Consider the following 13,950-nt stretch of genomic DNA (forward strand, 5'->3'; position numbering starts at 1 on the left):
CAGTAAAGTCAGCTGTGAGGAAAGTAACTATAGCTATCTAGTCTTCAACCCCATTGAAGACACAAGAAAGGAAATAATATTTCTTCAATAAGCAGAAGATGCAATGAAGCAACTTCTAAAATATGCAACAAATGACAGAGACAACTGGCTACCTGGGCAATCACCCAAAGTCTTATTTGTAACGTTGGAGCAACCAAATTTGGCTAAAACCTAGAGTAACTGGCAGACTATTTTCAGAGGCAGGAAATTTTTTTTCTAATACATTTTTATTACTTTATAAATAATGCCATTCAAAATTTCCACATCCTCCCCTCCTCCCACTTCCGTCCTGCTGCTCCTCCACTCACACTACCCCCTCCCTCTCCAGTCCTATGAGAGGGCAGGGTATGCTTTCTGTGGGAAGTCCAAGGCCCTCCCCCTAGATCCAGGCTTAGGAAGGTATGCATTCCAATGGAGTAGGATCCCAAAAAGCCAGTACATGCAGTAGAGACAAATCCCAGTGCCATTATCGTTGGCTTCTCAGTCTGCCTCAATTGTGAGCCACCTTCAGAGGGTCCAGTGTGATCCGAAGCTCATTCAGTCTATATTGAAAGTGTGTTTTATTCTTTGGTTTCTATTTGCTGTCTGTTCTTCTGGTCTGTGTGGTCTATGGTTCAACAGAGGACCTCCACAACCATGTTTGGGGCTAGAAATCAGTTGACAGATGTGGTCTCTCTTCTGCCAGGAAGTCTTTTGTGCAAGTTGGTGGCTAAGATTACATGAAGGGGGGTGCTGGATTGGGGACTGCATGGTGTGAGGGACTTTGGGAGTGGACACGTCAGTGCACCAGTGGCCTACATGGACTTCTGACAGCTGGTGTGTCTTGTTCAAACAGAACATCTCCACCTATTTTGGAGGCTAGGACACAGTGACAAGAAGGCAGGTGGGATGGGGATAATGTTTGGAGGAGGTATTCAAAGAGTGGAGGAGACCCAGTAGTGAACAGTCTGCCTGGATTTCTAATGGCTGGTGTGGACTCTGCTTTATCAGGGAGTCTTTGCCTGAGTTCAACTACCTGTTCTTCTTGCTGGCTTGGCCTGCTATTGAGGGGCAGGGATATGTCTCAGGGGAGATGGCTAGAGAGTTGTTTGGGATTGTGACTGTGGAATCTAAAGGAATGAAGAAGTTTTATGAAATGGTGGCCTACTTGTTTTTTGCCTGGTGTGGTCTGAATGTGAGTATGGGATGTCTGCCTGAATTCAGGACTGGAACACAGACAGATATATTCCTCTCTTTCTAAATGGATTATATCCTGTGTCTTTTTATGTCTGAAAAGTTTACTTTGCTTGTTGATTTTAAAAGATGTCACAGGACAATATTTTGTCTTGAGTCTCAGAAGAGACTTTGGATATTTGAACAACATTTTGCCTGTTGAAGATTATGAAGTTAGATTCAAAGCCTTTTCATTTCTTTTTGTTTATTCTCTTTATTCTTCTCTCATACAGTACAATCTGACCACAGCCTCAACCCTGTCTAAACTCCCTAGTGCCCAACATTCCCACTGGTCCAGATCCACTGTTCCTCTGTTTCCCTTCACAAAGAGCAGGCCTCCTAGGAATGTCTATGAACATCATGACAAGATACACTAAGACTAGACACAAACCTTCATATCCATGCATGATTACACAACCCAGTAAAAGGAAAATAGTTCCAAGAGCAAGCAAAAGAGTCAGAAACACTCTTACAGTTAGCAGTCCCACAAAAACACAAAGCAAAGCAACCAAAGTGCACATTGAGAGGATCGAACTCAGACACTGCAAGTTGCATAATTGCTTTGTCAGGTTCTCTAAACCCTTATGATCCCTGATTAGTTGATTCCGTAAATTGTGGTTTTTTGGTGTCCTTGACACCTATGGCTCCTAAAAAACCCTCACCCAAATTTCTGCTTGCTTCCAGGTGATTCAGCTACTGTGTGAGTGAAGTTCTTTTTATCTGCCTTAATCAATTTTCAGAGGAAGGACCTCTGTTGAAAATTAGTCTAGGAAACAATTATAATTCTATTAGAATAAAGCTATGGATCCGTATATTGACCATTGATCCCTTTTATGTTATTTGTACTTTGTTCTACTCTAAATTCTGAACCATTGAACTTCTTGTTCCTGCCATCCAGGCAGTGTTGGTCATGGGTTGTCTCTTTTCACTTAGGCCTCAGTTAGTCCAGTCCTTGGTTTGCCACTACAGTAATTTAAGCCACCAATTTCCTGGTATATCTTCCAGACAACACACTGTGTGTCAGATATTTTATAGCTGGCTTTCTTTTCTATTCCCACCACAGGGAGCTATATGTCATTGGAGAAGATGACAGGTTCAGGCTCCATATTCTTAGTTACTGGGAGTCCTCACTATGGTTGCCCTCTTAGCTAGCAAAAAGTTTCTACTATATTAGGTTTCCACATCAACTTTAAACATTTCCTATTCCAGTCATCTCTCCCTGTATATTCTCCCTCCATCCCCCCATTATCCCATGATTGTTACTGTTGTGATTCCTTGTTCACCCACAAAATCTAGTCTATTTCCTCTTTTCATGTGGGCTCCATGCATCCCCTGCTACAGCCATTCTTGTTTCTTACCCTGAGTCTGTGGATTGTACTATGATTATTCTTTACTCAACTGCTAATACCCACATACATATGAGTGTGTATCATGTATGTCTATGTGGTTCTGGATTTACTTGCACAGAATAAAATAGAACTGAGGAAACTAGACATCAACAAATCAAATAATCAAAAAAATATGGTACAGATCAAAATTAAGAATTCTAAATAAATGGAAAAAAGAGAGCATCTTCAACAAATGGTGCTGGCAAAACTGGATGTCAATCTGTAGAAGAATGAAAATAGATCCATATCTATCACCATGCACAAAACTCAAATCTTCTGTAAAGCAAAGGACACTGTCACTAAGACAAAAAGACAACCCACTGACTGGGAGAAGATCTTCACCAACCCTGCAACTGACAAAGGTTTGATCTCCAAAATATATAAAGAACTCAAGAAACTAGACCGCAAAAGGCTAATCAACCCAATTATAAAATGGGGCACTGAGCTGAACAGAGAATTCTCAACAGAAGAACTTCAAATGGCCAAAAGACACTTAAGGTCATGCTCAACTTCCTTAGCGATCAGGGAAATGCAAATCAAGACAACTTTAAGATACCACCTTACACCTGTCAGAATGGCTAAAATAAAAAACACCAATGATAGCCGTTGCTGGAGAGGTTGTGGAGAAAGGGGTACACTAACCCATTGCTGGTGGGAATGCAAACTTGTGCAACCACTCTGGAAAGCAGTGTTTCGGTTTCTCAGGAAATTCGGGATCAACCTACCCCTGGACCCAGCAATACCACTCTTGGGAATATACCCAAGAGAGGCCCTATCATACAACAAAAGTATATGCTCAACTATGTTCATGGCAGCATTGTTTGTAATAGCCAGAACCTGGAAACAACCTAGATGCCCTTCAACGGAAGAATGGATGAAGAAAGTATGGAATATATACATATTAGAGTATTACTCAGCAGTAAAAAACAAGGACTTCTTGAATTTTGCATACAAATGGATGGAAATAGAAAACACTATCCTGAGTGAGGTAAGCCAGACCCAAAAAGAGGAACATGGGATGTACTCATTCATATTTGGTTTCTAGCCATAAATAAAGGACATTGAGCCAATAATTCATGTTCCTAGAGAAGCTAAATAAGGTGAATCCAAAGACAAACACATAGGCATCCTCAGGAATATTAACCTTCATCAGGCGATGAAAGGAGACAGAGACAGAGACCCACACGGGAGCACCGGACAGAAATCTCAAGGTCCAAATCAGGAGCAGAAGGAGACGGAGCACGAGCAAGGAACTCAGGACCACGAGGGGTGCACCCACACACTAAGACAATGGGGATGTTCTATTGGGATCTCACCAAGGCCAGCTGGCCTAGGTCTGAAAAAGCATGGGATAAATCCGGACTAGCTGAACATAGCAGACAATGAGGAATACTGAGAATTCAAGAACAATTGCAGTGGGTTTTTGATCCTACTGCACGTACTGGCTTTGTGGGAGCCTAGGCAGTTTGAATGCTCACCTTACAAGACCTGGATAGAGGTGGGCAGTCCTTGGGCTTCCCACAGGTCAGGGAACCCTGATTGCTCTTCGTGCAGATGAGGGGGGGGACTTGATCGGGGGAGGGGGAGGGAAATGGGAAGCGGTTGTGGGGACGAGGCAGAAATCCTTAATAAATAAATAAATTAAAAAAAAGAATTCTAAATAAAAGAATTTAACTGGCTTAAAACACATAAATAAATGTCCAACATACTTAGCTCTCAAGGAAATACATATCAAAATTACTTTAATGATTCATCTTATACCTGTCAGATTGGCTAGGATGAATAACACAAGCGACATCTCATACTGGCAAAAATATAGAAAAAGGGAATGCTCCCCCATTGCTGCTGGCAATGCAAACCTTTATAGCCAGTATGGAAATCAATATGGCAATTACTCAGATAATTGGTAATCTATCTACCTCAAGACTCAGCTATACCACTGTGGTAGTTTGGATATATTTGGCACTATGATCTCTTAGGGAGTGGAAGTAGTGGGAGGTGTGGCCATTTTGGAGTTGGCATGGTCTTGTTGGAGGAAGTCTGTCACTGTGGGTTTTTGAGTTCTCTTATCCTCATGATACTTCCCAGTGTGTCAGGCTATGTCCTGTTTCCTCTGAGTCAAGGATAAAGGACTCTCAGCTCCAGTATCACATCCGCCTGCCATCTTATAGGCTTCCAGCCATGATGATAATTAACTCAACTTAAGAAATTGTACTTGAGCCCCCTCAATTAAATGTTTTTGTTATAAGAGTTTGTCTGGTCATGCTGTCTCCTTACAAAAAAAAAAAAAAAAAAACTAAAACAGAAGTTTGTCCCAGGGACTTGAGTATTGCTGTGCTAGTCCTAACCATGCTTTTGTTTTGAATGATAAGGTCTTTGATTCTTTGGCTTAAGAAAACGACAAAATGCATTTGGCACTGGATACAGGATCATACTAGGAGGAGGATTGGATAGAGTGACCTTGATAATGATATGAAATATCAGGAGCCAGCACAAGAGGTTTCAGACAAGTATTTTACCATGTTCTTTAGAAATTACTCTTATGATGTTTTGGTGAAGGACATGCCTTGGGTTAAAGAATCTGCCTGAGGATAAAGTAAGGATATTTTGATTTATTTCATTAGTAGAAAAAAATCTCAACACAGCTTAAGATAGACTCTGCCGAGTGTATGTTAGTGGTAACTCTATTGAAGATACATAATAAAAAGAGCAGCTGAGCAAGGAATCATACTTGAGGAGATAAGGACCCCCAAAAGTGGAATGCGTCTAAATCATCTGCTCAAGGACATAAACAGATTAAGAAATAGAATAAAGGCATTGTTGGCCTGAGGGGGTGGTGACACATTGACTTTAACCCTAGCACTCAGAACACAGAGGCCTGCATACTCTGTTAGTTCAAGCACAGCCTAGTTTACAGATCAAGTTTCAGGACAGTCAAACCTATACAATGAAAGACAGAAAGCTGGTAAAGACATAATTATACAAGGTGCCATGTTCCAACCCCAGTAAGCAGCAGAACCTGACAGCTTGGGACACATGGTTCTGGCTTAAGACTTAAGGATAAAAGAAAGACATTAAATCATGTTTCTGGTTAGCCTGGGCTGAAGAATCAGCTGTGATGAGCAAGTTATCTGAAGTATTTAAGCGAAATATTGCTCTACTGGGTACTTAATGCTGGACGGCTAGAGCTAAAAATTTAGTGATGATTGATTACAAGACCAGCATCACTGATGTGAAAATGTCTGGGAAGTGTTTTCTAAGAGCACAGAGAAGCTGTCTTCCAGAGGTAGCCAAGGTTCTACCTCATGCTGGTAGATGCAGTATGTAATGTGTCTCAACAGGTAGTATTGGTTTTGAAGGTATTGATGGATGTAAGACTTGGCACTGTGAGAGGTCAGAAAAGGACATACTGAAGGTGCAGTCTCATTCAATGCACAGGACTGGAAGGGTCATGGCAAGAGGTGCGGCACCCTGAGGAGATTCTATGAGAAACACTGGTGAAAGTGAAGCTCGGTTGCAACAGAAGACCCCAGTGTTATGAAGAGGCCAGCAGTGTGAGATGACCACCAAAACAGCAGTGACAGTGGAATGGAGCCAGCCAGAGTCTAGAAGACTAGATATGTGTACTGCAGAGGGCAGAGTCAGTGTACTGACGCAAAGCCTATGGAAGAGTACAGAAGATCTTGAGTGGATCTTAATATTGGAAGGTTGGAATTCTTAATTAACCAAGATGTTAGAGATCCCAGGGTCATTGGTTACCTGCCAAGGAGAGCTACTAATGTGCAGTGGCACCAGCCAAAGAAAAAGAAGTGTGATGTTCTCAACAAAGCAGAACAGGATTAGAAACCTGGAGATCTATTGGACATGGAATTAGTTATCATTACATTGACTTTTTTCTTTACTGTTACTTGTATTTGGTTCTACCCTAGTTCTCTGAGCCATCCAACTTCTCGATCCTGCACATCTAGGCACTTTTCCTAGCAACCCTGGTCCTCAAGTTGGGCCAGTCATTGGTTAGCCACTGCACAAATCTTGAGCCACCATTTTCCTGATATATCTTCCATACACCACAAGTGTGTGTCAAATATTTTGTGGATGGATTGGTTTCGTATTCCCACCACTGAGAGCCATATGTGATTACAGAAGATGGCCAGTACAGGTTCCATATTTCTGAGTTATAGGGAGTCCACACTATAATGACCCTCAAAGATTGCAGAGAGTCGTTATTGCACTGTTTCAACATCAACCCTTGAAAGCTTTCTTATTCTATTAATTTCGTGCTGTGTTTTCCTGCTCCATACCTCCATTTGATCCCATAATCCTTCCTGTTCTTGCTCTGAGTACACCCACAGATCTAGTCTATTTAATCTGTTTGGGATCCATGCACCCCCTGCTACAGCCATCTTTGTCACTTACCCAATCTGGGTCTGTGTATTGTACTGTGATTAGTCTTTATTCAACAGCTAAAATCCACTTACAATGAGTACACATCATGTTTGTCTGTATAGTTTGGGTTTACTTGCTCAGAAGCAAAAAAAAAAAACAAAAAAAAACAAAACTCAAGAAGGAACCCATCAGGAAATAAATTAATTGAATAAAATTGTGGTTAAGATTTAAATAAAAAATTCCAAATAGATGAATCTAAACTGTCTTAGAAACACTTAACTAAATGATCAATATACTTAGCCATCAATAAAATATACATCAAAAGAGCTTTTTGAATTCACCTTATACCGGTCAGTATAGCTGGGTTCAAAAATATCAAGGGACAACTCATCCTGGCAAAGATGTTGAGCAAGGAGAACAAAGCTGTGTAGCTTTGAGCTGGGAGAGCAAAGCTGTGTAGCCACTATGGAAACCTATATGGCAGTACCTCAGATAATTGGGAATCTATCTACCTTAAGACTCAGATAAACCACTCTGGTAGTTTGAATGTAGTGAGACCCAATAATCTTCTAGGGAGTGGCACTATTAGGTGTGGCTTTATTAGGCTGGGTTATGGCCAATCAAGTCGATATCATGATTGTTATAAAAGACTTCACACTGAAACAATTGTTTCAGCCTATGACCATTTTTGAAGTTAGAATAAATACAGTTTTTATCATGAGATAACCATGAATATTTATGGATCAGGATTAGAATGTTGTTTATCAAAGGTCACAGTTTAGAAGAAGTGGTTGAACACTTATCTTTCCAGGGTGTTCTTCTTTGTTGTATTTGTAGAACATTGAGTGGGAGAAATCATTTGGATGAAATATCTATATTGAGGATTGGATTTACATGTTTATAGCCACAACCCATTTCTGGTTATGTGTGTCCTGATGTTATGACTTTACTGCCACTATAGATGGTATCGCTAAATGACAAAACATGCAGTTGAAGCAATTACTATTCACTCTTAAGCCTTTTGATATCCTGATTTCTGTTTTAATTTTTTTCTTTCTTTTGTTTTTGAAAGAGAATGTCTTTCTGTGTATCTCTGGGTACTGAATGTAGCTCCTTAGACCATGCTTCCTCAACTCAGAAATACAAATTATCCTGGCTTCTGCACAGAAGGATTAATGGCTAAGCAGCATACATGTTTTTGGTGTGTGTGTGTGTGTGTGTGTGTGTGTGTGTGTGTGTGTTGTTTTATTGTCTGAGGAGCCTGGAATGTAGGTTTTTGTACATATCAAGGATAAGTTTCTATGTTGAACTTTACCTACATCTTGAAATTTGAAGTTTGGTGGAGGCTATCATTCTCTTTCCCAGGAGAGTAGTATCCATGACATTAATACCTCTGCCTTCTGAATCATTGCACTGCATGTGTGTAGCTTTTTACCTGCCTCTATTTTTTTTTGTTTTGAATGCTTTGAATGAATATGAGGTTGTATCTATATACAAGGGTATGTATCACATGCAAGCCTGTTCCTCGTGTTAGATCCCAAGGGGCCCCAGAACCTATGAAGTTGAAGTAATGCATAATTACAAGCCCCCTTTTTGTACTGGCAACTGTACCTACTTATATGCAAGTATAACTAGCCTCTTAATTGCTGACCCAACTCTATCTTACTCTATGTTATTTATGATCATCATTTGCAGGGCTGATGTTTCCTTTGGTCCATTTGAAACTGTTTAAACATGCATTCCCTTTTATTAAGATCTTATTATGAAACAGTTTAAACTGGGCCACTGTAGATTCTAAAAGATGAATATAGAACTAAAGTGAATACAATTTTTTTTGTAAGAACTTCAGTAAATGCTCTGATTTCTTTTTACCTTTTTTATTTGAATGATTTTTCTATGGATACTGGGTTTTATGAATTTGTAATTCTGGCTTACCTGTAACTCATTGCATAGGCTTTGGCTGACATCCAACTCAATTTAATTCATCTGCTTTTACATTGATTGCTGGGATTAAAGGCAAGAGTCAATATACCCAATTTTCCCATCAATTTTTGAGATAATCATTGTTCTTATTATTTCTGTAATGTTTTCTCAGTAGTGTTAATTTCTTTTCTGTCTCTGTGTGTCTGTTCATTGGCATGTCTTTCTCAGGGCTGTATCCCATTTAAAGGGCCAATGAATGGCTCATATGAACCTCCTCTTCAGTTCCCTTCTAAAGTGACTGGTGATTACATTATAATGTAATATCATGGAAGAAGTGTAGGAAGCAGTAGCATTATACAAATATATCATTTAAAAAGAAATATCCAATGTCAGGATCACACTTTGTTTTATTGTTGGTTGGATTATTCTAGAAATCAGTGACCTATGAGGATGTGCACATTGACTTCACTGAGGATGAGTGGATTTTGCTAAATCCTTCCCAAAAGAGTCTCTACAAAGATGTGATGCTGGAGACATACAGGAACCTCACTGCTATTGGTAAGATTGTGAACTTTCCTTCATGTTTCAAAATAAGGGGACAACTGTGTATTGTTTATTGATACTTTTGTATATTTGTGTTTGAGAAAGATTAAGAATGAGCCAAATAACTAAGGCATAATTCACTTAAGATATTCAATTTTGTACAATATCCTTTAATATATTATCTACTTTCTGTTCCTATATTTTAGGCTACAGTTGGGAAGACCATAATTTTGGAGAACATAGTCAACGTGCTAGAAAACATGGAAGGTAATTTTTATTTGCAACTTGGTATATATTTGTCTCTGAAAAAGTTTTAATTTGTTCTGGAAGATTTAAAGAAAAACAATAGTATAAATGAGCACAGCTTAAAGTATATTGATGATTATTGATTTCTCATAAAATCGTATGTCTCAATATGAGGTAACTGGTCTGTGTTTCCAAGACATTCCTCTAAAAACAAAAGAGAAACAAATGATTCTTTACCCTATACCACCATTTGAATCATACCCCATGAGAACTATGCTGTAGTGTTGCCAATTAATTTAATTTCATAGCACTCAGATATTGCACAAGGAACACACATATGCACATTGAATAGATATTGAGTATATCTTTAAAACTGTCCAAAAATAAATAGTCTGTAGTAAAGTGCATGTTACTCATGTACTTGTGACTTTACCAAACTTATTGAAAGAGTTAGTTTATGAGTGTCACAAAGGCTCTTGTGGAGAAACTTTCATTCTTATACCACATTTCTGTGAGGAAGAGAAAGTCAAACTGTGTGAATTCAAGGGACAATTTGTCTTCCTTTAATAAGAACGTCATATGTCACATGTGAGCTTCCCAAAATGGAAAGAGGGACTGTATCTCTTTCAAAATAATGAGAAGATAGGAAGGACATTTAGTATTTCAACACTGGGTAGATTTGTTGAATGTGCTATAAGATTATATTTAATTGGTTTTCAAACTTCCTTGGGAAGACATCAGCAAACTCACACAGAAGATAAGCCCTGTGAGTGTTGGACTGTGTCCTTACCTTTGTTTGTACTAGTACACTTTCTTTTGGTAGGTATTGTACTACAGGAAAGCATAAGATTCCAAATGTAAGGTTATTTAAAACTGAGTTAGTCTAGCTCCTTTTAAATGTGTAAAAAAACTCATAGAAAATGATGTTATAAATGTGGGTCATTTGACAAAAGACCCTTACTGTCAAAAGTTCTTCAAAGACACAAAACATACCATACTGGAGAAGAGGACCAGGAATGTAAAACTTAAAATCTGATTCCTCTTTACAATTAAACAAAATTATAAAATTAATTCCTACAGATATCATTGTAATGTACACGGTTAAACTTTTACATGTGCCAATTATCTTTGCAGGTATGAAACAAACCATAATGGAGAGAAAGCCTCTGAATATACTCAGTGTGATAAAGCCTTTGCATGTTATAGTCATCTTCAAAGTCATGAAAAAATTCATTCTGCGGAGAAGCTATATGATGGTATTCAATATGATGAAGCCATTGCAGGTATCAGCTGTGTCCAAATACTTAAAAGAACTCATGCTGTAGAGAAACCCTGTGAATATAATCAGTGTGGTAAAGACTTTTCATATGTCAGTAGTCTCCGAGTTCACCAAAGAACACATACTGGAGAGAAACCCTATGAATGTAATGAATGTGGTAAAGCCTTTACACTGAGCAATAGTCTTCGAATACATCAAAGGTCACATACTGGAGAGAAACCTTATGAATGTAATCAATGTGATAAAGCTTTTGCAAGTTATGGTGAGCTTCACAGACATATAAGAACCCATACTGGAGAGAAGCCTTTTAAATGTAAGCAATGTGATAGAGCTTTTTCCGAGCGCTGTAACCTCCAAATACACGTAAGAACACATACTGGAGAGAAGCCCTATGAATGTAATGAATGTGGTAAAGCCTTTTCAAGTCAATGCAGTCTCCAAACACATAAAAGAACACATACTGGAGAAAGACCCTACCCATGTAGTCAATGTGGTAAAGCCTTTTCAGTGAGCAGTAGTCTTCGAGTACATCAAAGGCTACATACTGGAGAGAAACCTTATCAATGTAATCAATGTGATAAAGCTTTTGTGAGTTATGGTGAGCTTCACAGTCATCAAAGAACACATACTGGAGAGAAGCCCTTTGAATGTGATCAATGTGATAAAGCTTTTTCATTGCACTCTAATCTCCAAATGCACAAAAGAACACATACTGGAGAGAAACCCTACAAATGTAATCAATGTGATAAAGCCTTCTCATGTATCAGTAGTCTCCAACTTCACATAAGAACACACACTGGAGAGAAACCATATGAATGTAATCAATGTGATAAAGCCTTTTCACAACTCAGTACTCTAAAAACACATAAAAGACTTCATACAGGAGAGAAACCTTATAAATGTGATCAATGTGATAAAGCCTTTCCACAACTCAATAGTCTAATAGTACATAAAAGAACACATACTGGGGAGAAACCCTATGAATGTAATCAGTGTGGTAAAGCCTTTTCACAACTCAGCAATCTGAAAAAACATAAAAGTACACATACTGCAGAAAAACTCTAGGAATGTAAAGAATGTGGTAAAGACTTTTCACATCAATGTAGTCTCCAAATACATCAAAGAACCTTATGTATTTGAGAGAAATAATGGATAGGAACCTTATTACTTTAATCAGTGTAGTAAAGCCTTTGCATATCATAGAAGTGTACACATCCATCAAAGAACACATGCTGAATAGAAACCCTACGATTTTAGCCAATGTGGTAGAGACTTTGTAGGTGTCATCGGGCTTTAAAATCTTGAGAAAAAATCATATTGCAAAGAAACTCTTTTTCTTTTTTGGTTTTTTGAGACAGAGTTTTCTCTGTACTGTGGGAGTCTATTCTGGAACTCACTCATACTCGAGGCTGGTCTTTCACTCACAGAGATTTGTCTGTCTCTGTTTCCTAAGTGCTGGATTAACGGGATGTGCCACCACAGTCAGCCTGACAAACACTTTAGGTGCAATCAGTGTGGTAAGGTTTTCCTCTTTTTGGTAGTCTTTATACAAGAATAAACTTTTAGCAGATAAGAAGTCTATTAAGTCACAGTACTCTGAGGACCTGAGCAGATTCATCCTAAAGGGAATGTGACTATAAATGTTTTGGAAATATCCTCAGCCAACAAACATTTTCTTACATAAGACTGGGAAGAAAACCAATTTGTTCAAGCATTATGAAGTCTCTATTTTGTTTGTACCTTCAAAATTACATGGACAAAAGTCATGTGAATTCAATGATAAGGTAACCCTTTCTGATTTTGCACTTTTCTTCAATTATATAAGTACACTTATCTGTAGAACTTAGCACTATTTGAGAAATAACCAGGCTAGCTTAAAAATAAGCAATTATATTTTTACTTATTATAAGTGGAAACTCATGACATGAGAATGAAAATTCCAAATTCCGCTGTGTCCTGCAAAAATAATCCAGAGAGCAAGCACCTGGTCCATTCCCATTTTTCTCCTAGGCTACAGGAAGCCACGCCGTAACTACATCCAATTCTTAAGATGATTGATTAACAAAGCTTCCCCCATAACTTATCTAGATTTAAAATTTTGTAGATGTGTATGAGTGCCTCTTCTGTGCCTGTGATAAAATAAAATCCCTAAGTCAATAAAAGAGCTTAATGTGACTCTGGGTTCCAGACAGTTACATGATAACCTTGACAGTGTTGTCTCGAGAAGTGTCAGACATGATGGCTACATTGGGAAGCTAAGAACTCACATTCTCAGCCTACAGCATGAACCAGGTGTAGGAACTTGGAATGGTGTGTGAATGTATACTCTCAGGAAAAAAAAAAACCCATGACATAATTCTTACAGGAAGACAATAATTTCTAAATTTTCCCAAATGATGCCACTAATTGAGAATGATTAACTTCGGTAACTTCAAGTCAACATTCTTGCTTTCTGTTGCATGATCCAAATCACAATTGAGGAAAACTCTGGAAGTAAGCCTTTAAATGAGTCAACACCTGGGTTACAGAAATGAATGCTTACAAAAGGAAAATATTCATGAGTGAAAAAATGTTTAGTCAAAGATTTTATTTAATTTTAATTATGTTATTTTAGTGTGCCTTTGTGTGGGTATATGATTATTCACGCTTGCTCCCAGGAACATTATTAGACCCTTGGGTATTCCTGTTGCAGGACTACAGGAAGTTCTCAAATCCTGACCTTCATCCTGACAATGAACTTGTTGTCACTGCTTGTCCTTATCCATAGCCCTGTAGATATTTTAAAGACTTTATTTTAAATCATCTTAACATCTGGTAATAGGGAAGAACTCCTGCAAAAGAAAACTCTTCTTCAAGTAAACGATATGGTAAAGAATTTAGACATCACAGTGGTCTTTATTGTCCAGAAATTTTTGTTTTATATCATTTTCATCA

At 38.4% G+C, this 13,950-nt stretch overlaps 1 pseudogene; it reads left to right on the forward strand.

The window, feature by feature from the left end:
- The first annotated feature begins 1,111 nt into the window (after positions 1–1,111).
- On the forward strand, positions 1,112–12,156 carry LOC121464650 (annotated as a pseudogene).
- The last annotated feature ends 1,794 nt before the right edge of the window (positions 12,157–13,950 follow it).

Source organism: Microtus oregoni, unplaced genomic scaffold (assembly GCF_018167655.1).
Source record: "Microtus oregoni isolate MIOR12 unplaced genomic scaffold, Mior012 000029F_ref0000214, whole genome shotgun sequence".
NCBI classification, from domain to species: Eukaryota; Metazoa; Chordata; class Mammalia; order Rodentia; family Cricetidae; genus Microtus; species Microtus oregoni.